Source organism: Erythrolamprus reginae, chromosome 1 (assembly GCF_031021105.1).
Source record: "Erythrolamprus reginae isolate rEryReg1 chromosome 1, rEryReg1.hap1, whole genome shotgun sequence".
NCBI classification, from domain to species: Eukaryota; Metazoa; Chordata; class Lepidosauria; order Squamata; family Dipsadidae; genus Erythrolamprus; species Erythrolamprus reginae.
This window is the reverse complement of record NC_091950.1, coordinates 347,474,101-347,490,186: the sequence shown is the minus strand read 5'-3', so window position 1 is coordinate 347,490,186 and position 16,086 is coordinate 347,474,101. Positions and strand designations below refer to the sequence as shown.

Here is a 16,086-nt window from a genome sequence, read left to right as displayed (position 1 = left end):
GTAATGTCAGTGCATAATTCACATCTGTAATTGAGTGCTGTATTTTAAATGTCTGCTTACGAAATGTGGTGGGGGGGTAAGGGAGTAGCTGGGTTTAGTGAGATTGGAAGGTCTCTCTTTTCTGTCTGATCATCTCTTATGTAAATATATCAGCCACAGTTTGGGGTTTTATCATGTTTATTATTACCATACTATGTGTTTTAAATTGTCAGTCAGCAACTTGATGATACTCAATCAAATTTGCTACACGCTAGGATTAAAACAATAAAGATTGCTACAATGACTGCCCGCCTCCAGTTGTCATGTCATCTTTGCAAACATTTGTAACCTCTTTGGAGCAGTTTTGAACCAGGCTTTTTATCCAACATGCAGCTGGAAAGTCTCAGTACTGCATACCCAATTTACATCATGTTTGGAACCAAATGTGCAGGCTCAGGGTTTTGGATGCAAAGTCCTTCTTTCTAAGAACCATTTTGGCAGAAAGTTAACTTTGACTTGATTGAAGTATAAGTGGCTTTAAGGCCTGAGAATAATTGAATTTGGTTAAGAAGACTGGAATTTGTTTTAAGTCTTCTTCTTTTTTTAAAGAATTTCTGCTCTTCATGTTTCTATACATGTGTGGTTTAATAGTTAGCATATTTGGACTAGAGCTGAAGGAAATCCATGTTCAAGGTTATATTAAAAAATGGAAGCTCCCTTTTGGCTAGTTCTCCACTTTTCAAGTCAGCAACCCTTTCAAGATTATTATGTCAATGTAAAGGAAGGTATACTAGCCAACTGGGTATTTGGAGAAAAAGTGAAATATAAATCTAATGGATGAATAAAATATACCATCTAAAAGGTGGTATATTCAGGGGGTGGGAAAGAGATCTATAAGAGAGTAAAAAAAATTGGTGGAGATAGAGGGAATTAAAAAGTCTAATGTTAATTACTTTTTACATTTTAATTTACAGGGGGGAAATTCCAAAGCAACAAAAAAATTTCAAATAATAATTTAGTTAGCTGATTTGATTGAGTTAATAAGTTCAGGATTCAAATTGTGAATGTTTACATTTCCAGAAATCAATTACTGACATGTTGTAGTTGGAAGAAACCTTGGCAGCTTAATATGAGACCATCAGAATCTATAGAGCCAAGAAAATGTCAAAGCTGTAATTTATAATTTATCTGTCATTAGTCCAAAGAGATGAGTCAAAATATCTTGGGACGCTGTGGGGGGAGGAGGGTTTTTTCAGTGAAAGTATATGGAGTGTGTGTGAGAGAGAGAGAGAGAGAGAAAGAGAGAGAGAGAGAGAGTGAGAGAGAGTCTTTATGAAATTTGGAACTATATCGTTACATATTTCAAAAAGAAGGGATTTTGAAGATTTCTGGATGGCCTGGGCAAGGCCCACAATTGCACTTAGAAGCAATTATACTGTTATTTTCGTGCATAAATGAAGGAGCGAGTCACAGGAACAGTTCAGCACCTTTATTGTCTAGATAGAGAGATAGATTTTTATTGGCCAAGTGTGATTGGACACACAAGGAATTTGTCTTGGTGCATATGCTCTCAGCGTACATAAAATAAAATATACATTTGTCAAGAATCATGTGGTACGACACTTAATGATTGTCATAGGGGTCAAATAAGCAATGAAGAAGCAATATTAATAAAAATCTTGGGATATAAGGAACAAGTTACAGTCATACAGTCAACATGGGAGGAAATGGGTGATAGGAATAATGAGAAAAACTAGTAATATAGAAGTGCAGATTTAGTAGAAAGTCTGACAGTGTTGAGGAAATTGAAATGACCGAGAAAAACGGTTTCCAAATAAACTATCTTTATTTCTCTACAGGCTCTGAGCGAGCGGAAAACACTTTCACTCTATACGCGAGTTACAGAAGAAGCGCGTAAGACCAGGAGCTCGGCTATTTAAAGACTTTCCCTCAGCAACAGCCGGCGGCTGACAGCTCTTCCATTTTGGCGCCCTCTACAGCAGCCAATAGGAAGCAGGTAAACAATGCCTATGGTTTCTTTCAATTCTGCTTAACAACTCTTGTTTAACAAGTTAACCCAGATACAGAACATTATAGAACATTACAGAATTTACAGTATTTAACACCCCTCCCCCTTCTGGATGATTTTACAGATTTTTATTCGGTCAAGTAAGTTACAAAGTCTTCTAAGTGAGGGGGTCTTCGCGAAGTCCGATCCGACCGTCTAGGGTCGCCCATGACTTGTGTGTCCACCGACGAAGATGGTTCCTCTCGTCCTGCAGACGCGTTGCTCCCATGCCCAGGAGATGGCAGAGCTGAGGCAGCGCTGGAGTGGCTATTTCCCCCAGGTAAGTCCCAATCAACTGGTTCCGGGTTCCTGTTTGTCCTTGCGAAATTCCCTGCGGGGAGGGGATGAGTGTTATCTGTATGTCCTTCACTCCCCATTTTCTCCACTCTCCCCCTAATGTGGTCAATGTGCCTTTTCCAGAGGCGGCCATCTAGTAATTCCACCATATATGTTTTGGGACCTGTTTGGTCTTGCACAATGCCACTTTCCCAATGCTTCCCTGCATCAAAATTTTTGACATATACCTTTTGTCCCACGGCCACTGCACGTTCAGGTATTAGTATATTGTCCGGTTTTAATTTGATGTAGGAGGGGTGCAGCCTATCCAAGGTTGATCTTAACCTTCTCCCCATTAGTAATTCCGCAGGGCTTTTCCCAGTGGTCATACTAGGTGTTATGTGTTGGGTCAGCAAGAACGTGTCTAATCTCTCCTGGATGTCACCTGGAGCTGACCTCTTAATGGCCTCTTTGGCCACTCTCACATAACGTTCTGCTGCTCCATTAGACCACGCTGCGTGGGGCGAGGTAAGTGCATGTCGGACCCCCAGACCAGCTAGGAACACCTCAAATTGCTTAGATGTAAATTGGGGCCCGTTGTCCGAGACTAATATGTCCGGGCACCCATGTGTTGTGAATAACCTCCTTAATACATGTATTACTGCTGATGATGTGGTAGAGGTTAATGGCACTATTTCCAGCCACCTGGAATACGCATCAATCAGGATTAAAAACATGTGATTCCCCACTGGTCCAGCCAGATCAATGTGTACCCTAGACCATGGCCCTTGGGGACTGTCCCACTGTGCAGGGGTGGTTTTAGGCGGGTCTGGCCGCGTTTCTTGGCACTGGCCACATGTTGCCACCCAGTTCTCAATTTCTTTATCCAAGCCTGGCCACCACAAATACCCCCTTGCCAATGCCTTCATCCTCACCACCCCTGGGTGTCCCTCATGAAGCATTTTCATAACTCGTGGTCTTAGGGCAGTAGGGATAACCACTCTTTCCCCCCAGAGAATGCAATCATGCATAACTGATAGTTCTAGCCTCTTGGTTTTAAATTCACCTATTAAGGGATCGTCCCCATTTGCTGGCCAGCCTTTTAAAATGTAATTCAGAATCCTGCTCAAAGTCTTATCTTGCCTGGTTTCCAATGCCACCTGTCTGGCAGTGACCACAGGAGACTTATCCAACTCTATAAGAAGTACCTCTGTAGCGGGCGCTGGGTCTTCTACTCTCTGTCCCAACGGACAGCGACTAAGGCCGTCTGCATGATTAATAGCAGAGCCTCCCTTATGAATGAGCTGGTAGTCATATGCGGCTAGGAAAATAGCCCATCTGGACATACGGGGAGACATGAAGGGAGGAGTGGGCCGTCCCGTGGCTAGCAGACCCAAGAGAGGCTTGTGGTCAGTAACTAATTGAAAAGGTCTCCCAAGCAGATAATGATGAAATTTTTTCACCCCGGCTACCAGCGCCAAAGCTTCCTTGTCAATTTGCGCGTAATTGCGCTCAGCCCCAGACAGTGTTCTAGAGAAGTAGGCAATGGGAGCCTCCTGTCCATTAGGAAAAATATGGGCCAACACACCGCCCACGCCGTACGGAGAAGCGTCGCAGGTGAGCCTCACAGGAAGGGTTGAGCTATATTGCACTACTAGGCTATGCGATGACAAAAGATCCTTAACCATGTTAAATGCCCGTTGTTCCTTCTCACCCCAATGCCAATCTGTCCCTTTATGGAGGAGCCTATGCAGGGGTTCAGCCACTGAGGCTTTTTGGCGTAGAAAAACAGCATAAAAATTTAAGAGCCCTAAAAAGGCTTGAAGCTCTGTTTTACAAGTTGGGGCAGGGGCTTCTTTAATGGCCCTAACTTTTTCCTCTGTGGGGTGAATGCCCTGAGCATCTATACGAAATCCCAAAAATTCGACTGAAGGTGTTCCCCATACACATTTCTCCGGTTTAAGCCGCAGACCCTTATCTCTCAACCTAGTGAGTACCTGCCTAATTCGACAGTGCAGCTGGCCAGAGTTGTCCCCACAAATTAAAATATCATCGAAATACGGGACCACCCCATCAAGGCCCCCCAATAATCGCTCCATTAACCGCTGGAATATACCAGGAGCAACACTCACTCCGAATTGCAAGCGCGTACACTTAAAAGCACCCCTGTGCGTTACAATAGTCTGTGATAAGGCAGTGGCTTCGTCCACGGTCAATTGCTGGTAAGCCTGGGCAAGGTCCAGCCTCGCGAAGATTTTCCCAGACCCCAAGGTGTGTAACAGCTGCTGCACCACTGGAATAGGATAGGAGTTGTGCTGTAGTGCCTTATTAATAGTGGATTTGTAATCAGCACAAACACGGAGGGAGCCATCTGGCTTCAATGGGGTTACAATTGGTGTTTCCCAGGGTGCATGTTCCACTGGAACCAATATACCTTGCGCTTGAAGTTTTGTTAATTGCTCCTCTAGCTTACTCAGCAAGGGCAAAGGTACCCTGCGAGGCTTTAATCTAACGGGAGGAACAGAAGGGTCTAAGGAAAAAGAAATAGGAGGTCCCTTAAAGGTACCCAGACCAGCCCTAAAAACCTCAGGAAATTCAGTGACAAAATCAGGGGCAGTAGAAAATGTCAATTTGTTAAGACCTGTTACCGCTAAACCCAAGGGTGCCATCCAGTCTAACCCTAGAAGGGAGTGATTAGCTCCGTCTACAACTAACAGAGGGAGAACATGGTTCACATTTCTAAAGGTAATAGGAACAGTAGTTTTACCCAAAATCCTAATTGGGTGACCCTGGAAGTCATTGATAGCAATGTCCAAAGGTTTCAATTCGTCCCGTGCCAAACTTGGGATATACAAATGTAATTTATGCCAGGGCATTAGTGTATATTTCGAGCCAGTGTCCAATTCCATATGGCACGGCTGATGGTTCAAAAGGATGGGGACAACAATTTTATTAGGGGCAGGAGGGTAAACTGTAGAACCACTGAAAAAGCGGTTACCTCTGGCATTCCAAGGCCGGCGGAAACCCCGACCTTGTGAGCGGAAAGGACGGTAGGCTCGTGGAGCAGGAAAGGAAGGTTGTTGACCTTGTGGAGAAGAGTTGTCATCCGGCAAGGCAGCACGGCAAGCGGCGGCGATGTGGCCTCTCTTCTCGCATCTGTAGCAGAAGGCGTCCTTAAAGGGGCAGCGCGACCGTTGATGTTGGCCTCTGCACCCAGCGCAGGCAGGAAAAGTTGACCTGGCTTGTCGTTCTGGTGGCCCTCGAAGGTAGCAGCAGTTGTCATTGTAGTCTTCATAGTCGGCGATCTGCACTTCAGGTAGGCGGCGAGCTGAGGGACGCTGAGAGTCAGTGATCTTAAAAACAGTCTGCAGCTTGTCATTTGACTTTAAATCAGCTGCCGCAGCCTCAGCAACCTCAGCTGTCTGAGCAGCTTTAATCACGTCTTGTAACGTGGAGCCCTCAGTTGCTAACAACTTGTTCCTAATGGTAACGTTCCGCATCCCAAAAATGAGGGCATCCGTCAATCTGGCTTCCGGATTGTCAAAGTGACATTTTGCCAGGATAGTTCTGAGCCTGGTCGCGAACTGGTTAATAGATTCCCCATCCGATTGGGACATACGGGAAAATTGATGCCTATACACTATAGGCGGCTTCGTTGGTTTAAAATGGGCAGCCAACTTTTCTTGCAAAGTAGCCCATGGGACAGCATTAGGTGGTTCGGGATCAGTTAAAGTCCCGGCCAATTCAAAAATATGCGTGCCGCAGTAATTCAAAAATAGAGCGCGTTTCCTGCTGTCCTCAGCCGTATGTAGGCTGGCAGCTTCCAGGAAAATCTCAAATTTAGCCATATAGGCTGCCCAAGTTGACCGTTCCGGGTCAAACAACTCGGGAGGTTGAATCAGCGAAGGGGTCGACATATTGATTTTTTCCTAAAAAAAAAATCACCGCTAAGACCCTCGTCGCCAATGAAATGACCGAGAAAAACGGTTTCCAAATAAACTATCTTTATTTCTCTACAGGCTCTGAGCGAGCGGAAAACACTTTCACTCTATACGCGAGTTACAGAAGAAGCGCGTAAGACCAGGAGCTCGGCTATTTAAAGACTTTCCCTCAGCAACAGCCGGCGGCTGACAGCTCTTCCATTTTGGCGCCCTCTACAGCAGCCAATAGGAAGCAGGTAAACAATGCCTATGGTTTCTTTCAATTCTGCTTAACAACTCTTGTTTAACAAGTTAACCCAGATACAGAACATTATAGAACATTACAGAATTTACAGTATTTAACAGAAATTATTTGTTTAGTAGAGTGATGGCGTTCGGGGGAAAACTGTTCTTGTGTCTAGTTGTCTTGCTGTGCAGTGCTCTGTAGCGACGTTTTGAGGGTAGGAGTTGAAACAATTTGTGTCCAGGATGTGAGGGGTCAGTAAATATTTTCCCTGCCCTCTTTTTGACTCGTGCAGTATACAGGTCCTCAATGGAAGGCAGGTTGGCAGCAATTGTTTTTTCTGCAGTTCTGATTATCCTCTGAAGTCTGTGTCAGTCTTGTTGGGTTGCAGCACCAAACCAGACAGTTATAGAGGTGCAGATGACAGACTCAGTGATTCCTCTGTAGAACTGTATTAGCAGATCCTTGGCTAGTTTGAGCTTCCTGAGCTGGCGCAGAAAGAACATTCTTTGTTGTGTTTTTTTGATGATGTTTTGATATTAGGTGACCATTTTAGGTCTTGAGATATGATAGAATCTAGAAATTTGAAGGTCTCTACTGTTGATACTGTGTTGTCTAGTATTGTGAGAGGTGGAAGGGTGGAAGGGTTTCTCTGAAAGTCTACAACCATTTCTACGGTTTTGAGTGTGTTCAGTTCTAGATTGTTCTGGTCACACCACAAGGAGAGTTGTTCAACTTCCCGTCTGTATGCGGATTCATCATTGTCTCGAATGAGTCCGATCACTGTTGTATCATCTGCAAACTTCAGTAGTTTAACAGATGGATCGTTTGAGATGCAGTCATTAGTGTATAGAGAGAAGAGAAGTGGTGAGAGTACACAGCCTTGGGGGGCACCTGTGCTAATTGTACATGTATCTGATGTGATTTTTCCTATCTTCACCTGCTGCTTCCTGTCTGTTAGGAAGCTTGTGATCCACTTACAAGTGTGTTCAGGTACCGCTAGCTGATTTAGTTTGGTTAAGAGAATGTCCGGTACGATGGTATTGAATGCTGAACTGAAGTCCACAAAGAGGACCCTAGCGTAGGTCATTGGAGATTAGGTAGAACTAATACAGACTGCCAACAAGTTGCAAGGAAGCCGCTTTTAGGAGTTTCCCTGAAACCTGCTAGCCACTAACAGCGGTTTATTTCTCCCGCCATTGGATTAGCCAATCAGCGGCAGCTATTCAAATTCTGGAGCTGAGTTGAAGGCTGTGTCATGAGGATATTAATAAACTGACAGCAGTTTATTTCTCCCACCGTTGGATTAACCGGTCAGTGGCAGCTATTCAAATTTGTACTCCATACGTCAGTACGTAACATATGCCAACCTTGGAATTGGCATGCTTCATTCCCCTCCCATTGTGTATCAACATAAGGAAAGAATTTAAGAAGAGAAGATGGGTCTTCTGGCGAACAGGAAGAAAAATGCAAGTTTAGACAGCTCTGGATGTTTGTAAGTCTCGAGGAGGGGAATTTACCGTCCAAAAAACAGAGCTGGTCTGTCTATTGCCATGGAGTGCTTTCAGCTCTGTTTACCCAGCTTACCTTCTGTGTGATTTGGAGATAAAAGAGAGCATATTGTATGAGCATGTCTCACCTTGGATCAAGGTATCCAGGTTACCTTGAATGTAGACAAAACATCTGACTACCTTGTATCTGTTTCTGGGCTCACCTCCACATCCTTCTAATTGCGGTGCGAAGATACTGCCTTATTAACCATTTTTTAAATTAATATCCTCATGACACAGCCTTCAACTCAGCTCCAGTCCATCATCTGCTGGCGATGTTGGGTGGAAGGGAAGATAAATGCAGAGGAATCCACCAATTATTTCCCTTAACTAGTCCTGCATGAAAACCTTAAGGTCAACACCTTTCCCTGGGCTGATTACTGAGGCAGAATTGAAATTGGCAATGGGACAGTGCAAAATACACCAATATACTTTTCTGCCATCTCAATGAGTTGGGGGAAAGCACTTCAATGCACTTGTCATGAAGAAGGCTAATCAGTCCATTGACCAAGCACCTGCAATTAAGCTGTGTGAAAAGTGGCAAGAGAGATTAATCATGCATCGTGGCTTGGTCACTAGATTTTAAAAGACAAACCATTCTTGCCCCTCAGTTACATGTACTTACCTCTAAAGATTTTACAGATATCGGAATATGGGATGGGGAGAGTTGCATTACCATTTCTGAAAATTTGATTGTCTGGACAGTTTTTGACCATAGTACAGTGCTAATAGAAACATAGAAACATAGAAGACTGATGGCAGAAAAAGACCTCATGGTCCATCTAGTCTGCCCTTATACTATTTCCTGTATTTTATCTTAGGATGGATATATGTTTATCCCAGGCATGTTTAAATTCAGTTACTGTGGATTTACCAACCACGTCTGCTAGAAGTTTGTTCCAAGGATCTACTACTCTTTCAGTAAAATAATATTTTCTCATGTTGCTTTTGATCTTTCCCCCAATTAACTTCAGATTGTGTCCTCATTATAGTGCCATTATTATTTCTGCAAGCACAGTTTTTGTCTTAATAGTCGTTTTTCTCTTTCAAGAAACATGCTTGGTTTTGCATTTGCTATACTTTATATGCTGGAACCTGTGAAGGGCTACCAAAAATTTTACTACCACAATGTGGGTGTGGCTTATGCAGGATGCCCTGTATTTTCTTTCAACTTTCAGTGCAAATTGGGCGCTCTGGGGTGGAGCTCCATTGTCGCTACCCCACTGCTCCCCCCCCATCCAGGCAGTAGCTCACCCCTGGCTGGTACCCACTCTTGTTCAGCTTAGAAATCACAAATGTGTTTCATGTGGCCAATGTATCATTTTCTGAAAGTTTTCAGAAACCAGATTGGATACTTAATAGACTTTACAACAGATATTTGGCTCTTAATGAGAGTTGAGGAGAGCGATGTGCAATGCACCAGAATGAGATTGCTGTATATATATTGTAGATGCATTTTTGGAGAGGGGCGGCATACAAATCTTAATAATAATAATAATAATAATAATAATAATAATAATAATAAGAAGAAGAAGAAGAAGAAGAAGAAGAAGAAGAAATGTGGCATGAGGATTTGCCCCAACTTTTCCAGTAAATTTCATCAAATTCTTCCAATGATTTTTTTTAAAAAAGCCATCAAAAATAAATGTAAGTGCTTATAAAACAATGACATCTACATTATTTCATAACAGAAATATTTGTTTTCAAATAACCATTGGAATTGACAAAATCTCCATCTGTCAATTGCAAAAGGTCGCTTTACTGGGATCGGCAAACATAATTTGCCGCTACATCACACAGTCCTAGGTGCTTGGGAAGCGCCCGACTGGTGATGAAATACGAAATCCAGCATAGTGATCTCGTTTGCTGTGTTGTATTGACATTATTATTATTATTATTATTATTATTATTATTATTATTATTATTTTGTATTTGATAAGCCTGGGAAAATCATGTTGATTTCCTGCAACAAATCCCTCCGATAGTTAATTTTTAAATGGTTACAATTTTGTGATCACTGAGTCTCAAAAGCAGGAATTCCTGGAAAGTAATTGGCTTTGTCAGTCAGTGGAGTGTACTCAGCCTTGATCTCTTCAATTACTGCATGCTTGCACCTTCTCCCATACTGACATCTCCCTAAAAGAGAAACTGTTTCGCTCAATGAGTTCAGTTCCAAAACCACAACTCTTCTGTGGTCTAATCGGCTGCCTGGGAGAATGGATAATGCTTGCAAAATAACATCAGATGATCTTTGGCTATAAATTCAACATTCTTTGTGACCACACAAGCAGCAAGTGAAAGTTGTAATCCCAAACCTTCATACTAGGATCAACAATCCTAGATAAGATAGTTATCTCCTCCTTTTCTCAAAATTTGTGCTTCATGCTATTCCTACATTCTTTAGTCAAGCTCAGGACATGATGCTCAATATAATTAGTGATGATAGTTTTTAATTAAATTCTGTTCTGTTCCAGCCAGGTCATCTGATTCTTTTTTCTGCTTCTCTACCAGCCAAATAGACCTATACTAGTCTCCCTTCCATTTCATTATCAGTAAAAACTACAGGAAAAATATCTTACACACACACACACACACATTCTCATGTTTATAGGTGAGTGATATACAGTAAATACTACAAGTTCATCTCAGACATGTTTCTAGATGTAACTATTTAAAATTATTTAAAACTATTTAAAAACTAATAGAAGAATATTTGAGACTGAGATCCATTTACTTCTAAGAATGTGGCAGGTTTTAAAAGGATTTCAGAGAAGCATTCTAGGTTGGAATGGCTGAATATCTCTTAGGAAATCAAGTTGCAGCAACACCGGCTTGTTTTTATTACTAATGTGACTTTGTACAATTGGATTTTGATGGCAGGTGTTTCATTATCCAAATAGTAACATCATCTTATAGTGATGATGTTACACCCGTAGATGAAACATCTACAAACAAAGAGCCAAACTCAGAGACTACCAAGTACAGTGGAATCTTGGCTAACGACCACAATCCATTCTGGAAAGTTGGTCGGTACCCAAAATGTTCGGTATCTGAAACAATTTTCCCCATAAGAAATAAAGGAAATAGATTTAACTGGTTCCCAGCGCCTGTTGACTCGCTAATATATGAAACTCACTCCTTTCAAAACATTAGCTTCTTTAAGCTGCTCCTTTTGCTTTAAAATCGTCAAGATTGTCGACTTTGACATGTCATATTTGGCAGCGATATCCGACACATGCATGCCTCCTTTGGTGCCCTTCTAATACAGTGGTACCTCTACTTAAGAACTTAATTCGTTCAGGGACCAGGTTCTTAAGTAGAAAAGTTTGTAAGTAGAAGCATTTTTCCCCATAGGAATCAATGTAAAAGCAAATATTGCATGCCAACTCATTAGGAAAGAAATAAAGGCTCAGAATTTGGGTGGGAGGAGGATGAAGAAGAGGAGGAGGTCAGTCACTGCCAAAGGAAGAAGGTAAGATGAGAAGAATAAAAAAAATCCAAAACTTTAAGGTTTTTTTTAAAAAAGAGGGACTCTGAGGTGGCAAGGAGGAGCATGCACCTCCCATACACCCGGCGCAAAGCTGCCTCCCGTCCTCTGTGCCAGAGAGAGAAACCCAGGCAGGCAAGAGGGGGGAACTTCCTGCTCCTTTGACTGAAAGGTGGCTGCTGCTGCGACCTACTTCCTCTTCCTTCCCATGCTGAAGAGCTCCCCTCTCTTCTTACTTGCTTGCCGGCACCTTTCCTTCAATGTGGTGACTCCTTGGTTTGACTGAAGCTGACTTGGTCCAGGCAGGGCAAAGCAGCCCCTTTTTCCTTTCCACCCCCAGACACTCCAGGAGACAACCTTGCACCGGGTGTATGGGAGGCAGCGTGAGGGAGTCACCAGAGCGAAGTGGTTTATTCTATCTCCAAGCGACCAGGGAAAGGAAAACGCTCCATTCATTCCAGGCTGCCCAGAGCGAAGGGAGCATTTCTTTTCTCTGGGCGCTGATAGAGGTTTATTCCCTCTCCAAGTGCCCAGAGAAAGGAAAATGCTTCGTTTGCTCTGGACTGCCAAAGCCTCCTTAAGCGCCACCAAAAGGCTCCTCTGGCAGCCCAGAAAAGCCCAAGATATCTGGGATTAAAGGGGGAATGGTAAGAAACTGGCCAGGCCTTCGTACCACTCAAATTTCCTGGGAAATTTTTCTGGGCTCTTTTCTGGGTTCTTATCTAGAAAAGTTAAGTAGAGGTGCTCTTAAGTAGAGGTACTTAATATGGTTTGTATCATTTCATGATTGCAACATCAGTGTGATATTATGGCAAAATGTTACAATAGTTCAGTAATAGCACACTATGATTTGAAAAAAAAATGTATGGAATCTAAACATTTAGTGAAGAGGCAGGTTTTTTTAATTGATTGTTGGAAGGCTTTGTCTTGATCATAGCCAATCTGAAAATATTTGATTTATGTTCATGAAATTCTGTTCCTACCAACAAACTTAAAAGAAAATTAGAGTAGGCAATATGATGTTAACCTGAATTGACTTTGTCATATAATACTCAAAAAGTAGTCAGGTAGGTTTTTACCATATATTTCCAAAACACAACCTCATTCAAGTATGACTTGCAAAACAAAAATGTTGTTTCATAGCTTATTGATAGTAAAACAGTCATATCATTAGTTAGCAACATGACCCAGTGAGTTGTAAATACCTTGAAAGCAGGATAACTCAAAAATGAACAGAACAGGAGAGGAGAACTTTATTTGGCCAAGTGTATGTCAGCATTCCAATTAGCATCCGAGAAATAAATCAGAGTCCAAACCTTGGCCTTCTTTCAAGTTCCAATTAATTAACAGAGCCATGTTGTACTGTGTTTTGTACAGTATTATTGTACTGTATTTTTGCATTGATGTAAGTCACACTGAGTCCCACGGGATTGGGTGGCATAGAAGTCAAATCAAATAGGTAGGTAGGTAGGTAGGTAGGTAGATAGATAGATAGATAGATAGATAGATAGATAGATAGATAGATAGATGATAGATAGATAGATAGATAGATAGATAGATAGATAGATAGATAGATAGATAGATAGATAGGTGCATTTTCCTAGAGTTCTCCACTCAGATTAAGGTTCATCCACACCCACAAGTTCATCCCATAGATTACTCCAGTTCTCTCAATGTCTACAATCTTCCCATGTACTTTCAGCTGGTGCTGCACAAAGGATGACCTTGAATCTCTGGGAAGAATTTGTTGTGGCTAGTATATTTTTCCCTCCCATGCAACTACCCCTCCCCAATTCCCATAGTCCTATTCTACTTTTGACAGGCCAAAGTCTCCAACTCAAAATGATGGCTTCGGCCTGACAGTGTGATTAGACACACAAGGAATTTGTATTAGATTTGTATTGTGTTGTACATTGTTTTCTATTGCTGCTGTGAGCCGCCCCCAGTCTGCGGAGAGGGGCGGCATACAAATTTAATAAATAATAATAATTTATCTTCAGTGCAGCCATGTACATGCCAAACAGAAGAATAATACTAACCATGACACCAATAAGAGGAGGTAGTAGAGAAAATGAGAAGGATAATAATGATACATCTATTCTATATCACTGGGCAAAAAAGACATAACACGGTATTGTGAAAATTAGTTATTCGGCAGAGTGATAGCACAGGGGGTGGGGGGATATACCTATATCTAGTTGTTTCATCAGGGAATGCTCTGTAGCAGGAATAGAATCCAAAGCAACTTTCCACAACCTGGTCTTCCTTTTATGCTTTGACTTTGAATCTTATCTTCCTCAACAGGCATATTTATGGCAGTCTGATGAATCTATGTCAGTGATGGCGAACCTATGGCCATCCGTTGCCCTAGCTTAGCTGCAACGTGCATGTGTGTGCTGGCCAGCTAATTTTTGGCTCACACAGTGGCTCTGAGAGGGCGTTTTTGGCTTCCAAAGAGCCTCTAGGGGATGGGGGAAGGTGTTTTTACCCTCCTCTGGCTCCAAGGAAACATAGAAACATAGAAACATAGAAGGAAGCCTTTGGAGCCTGGGGAAGGTGAAACATAAGCCTACTGGGTCCACCAGAAGTTGGAAAACAGGCCATTTAGAACCTCCAGGGGGGCGGTATAATAATAATAATAATAATAATAATAATAATAATAATAATAATAATAATAATAACAACAACAACAACAACAACAATAACAATAACAATAACAACAATTATTATTATTATTATTATTATTATTATTATTATTATTATTATTTATTAGATTTGTATGCCGCCCCTCTCCAAAGACTCGGGGCAGCTCACAACAATAATAAAAACAATGTTACAGTGGAACAAATCTAATATTAAAAGAGAAAAAGACATATAAAACCCTATCATTTAAAACCAAACAACACATACATACCAAACATAAAGTATACAAGCCTGGGGAAGGTGTCTCAGTTGCCCCATGCCTGGCAATACATGTGGGTCTTGAGTAGCTTACGAAAGACAAGGAGGGTGAGGGCAGTTCTAATATCCGGGGGGAGTTGATTCCAGAGGGCCGGGGCCGCCACAGAGAAGGCTCTTCCCCCGGGGCTCGCCAAACGACATTGTTTAGTCGACGGGACCCGGAGAAGGCCAACTCTGTGGGACCTTATCGGTCGCTGGGATTCGTGCAGTAGCAGGTAGAAGCTGTTTTTGCCCTCCCCAGGCACTGAATCATGGGTGTAGGTACTCGTGCATACCTGATAGCACATGCCCATGCTCTTTCAGCACCTGAGGATAAAAAGGTTCGCCCTCACTGATCTAGGTGGTCTGCCTTACAGTATTCTCTGCTGCTAGCTCATGTGTTCTGTGATTGACAGATTGAAAAACGAATGTACTGTTATGCTTTCAGCCTTATGGTGCTTTAAGACCCTCTCTTTTCTGGTTACCATTTTGAATTCTGGTGCCTTACCTCTGGCTACTCTCCAAGCACATTTTGGCAAGAGAGGCTGGATTTCATACTCCCTCTAGTCCTCTTAATTGATTTGGCATCCCCCGGCAGGAAGGGATATGCAGGTCTTGTAAATTCTCTGCTGGCATTCCGAGGGAGGCTCTCATGCAGTAATTGAGTGAGACGGTCTATAAGCAGGTCCTACTAAGAAATTAAGAACTAATGTGCTCCTGATTGAGGGCACAGCCAACACCCCTCCTCCAAAGAACACAAACACAAACTTTCAAATGTCACCTCCAGGTACTGCACCATGTTCTGCAAACAAAGGAGAAAGAAAAAGATCACCTCAGCTCTTTTCAATCAGGAAATGAAGCGGCCATCTGCTCAGCAAGGCTGTGTCAGAAAATAAGAGGGCGCTCATTAATCTGTGGATCAGGCTTGTTCCCGACAATTAGCTCTTTTTTCTATATAGTCTTATTAGGACAATTTGACATTTATTCATGTTGAGGAAGAAGGGGAGATCAGGACATTCAGCTAAGAGATGCTAAGATAAAGGAAGGGCAAAACAATCCTGCTTGTCTAGGGGAGAATCACCAGTTTATAGTTTATAGTTTATTAGATTTGTATGCCAGCCCAGAGATATCACTGCTGCTTTGGCTCGCAAACTCCATCTGTGACCATCTCCAGTGAAGAAGCACCAGGAAGCAGAAAACAACGTGTAGATCCCCGAATAGCACACAACTGAATTTGAATTGGGCTTTAACTCATCTTAGTTAAGTCTCTCATCTGAGACTTTCAAAGGGAGATTGGGTCGCCATTTCTCCGAAATATTGTAGAGCAGTGATGGCGAATCTATGGCACTGGTGCCACAGGGGGCATGCAGAGCCATATCTGCTGGCATGTGAGCCGTTGCCCTAGCTCAGCTCCAATGTGCATGTGTGTGCCAGCCAGCTGATTTTTGGCTTGCACAGACAGTCTGGGAGGGCCATGTTACACCAACACTCTGCAGTCTGCATTGGTTGCCGATCAGTTTCTGGTCACAATTCAAAGTGTTGGTTATGACCTATAAAGCCCTTCATGGCACCGGACCAGGATATCTGCGAGACTGCCTTCTGCCGCACAAATCTCAGCGGCC

At 42.6% G+C, this 16,086-nt stretch overlaps 1 long non-coding RNA gene across 1 annotated transcript; it reads left to right on the top strand.

Moving 5' to 3' along the window:
• The first annotated feature begins 1,848 nt into the window (after positions 1 to 1,848).
• On the top strand, positions 1,849 to 6,536 carry LOC139161554 (uncharacterized). The gene is made up of 3 exons (XR_011558129.1): positions 1,849 to 1,996; positions 2,133 to 2,327; positions 6,343 to 6,536. It is a non-coding gene; the product is annotated as an uncharacterized lncRNA (long non-coding RNA).
• The last annotated feature ends 9,550 nt before the right edge of the window (positions 6,537 to 16,086 follow it).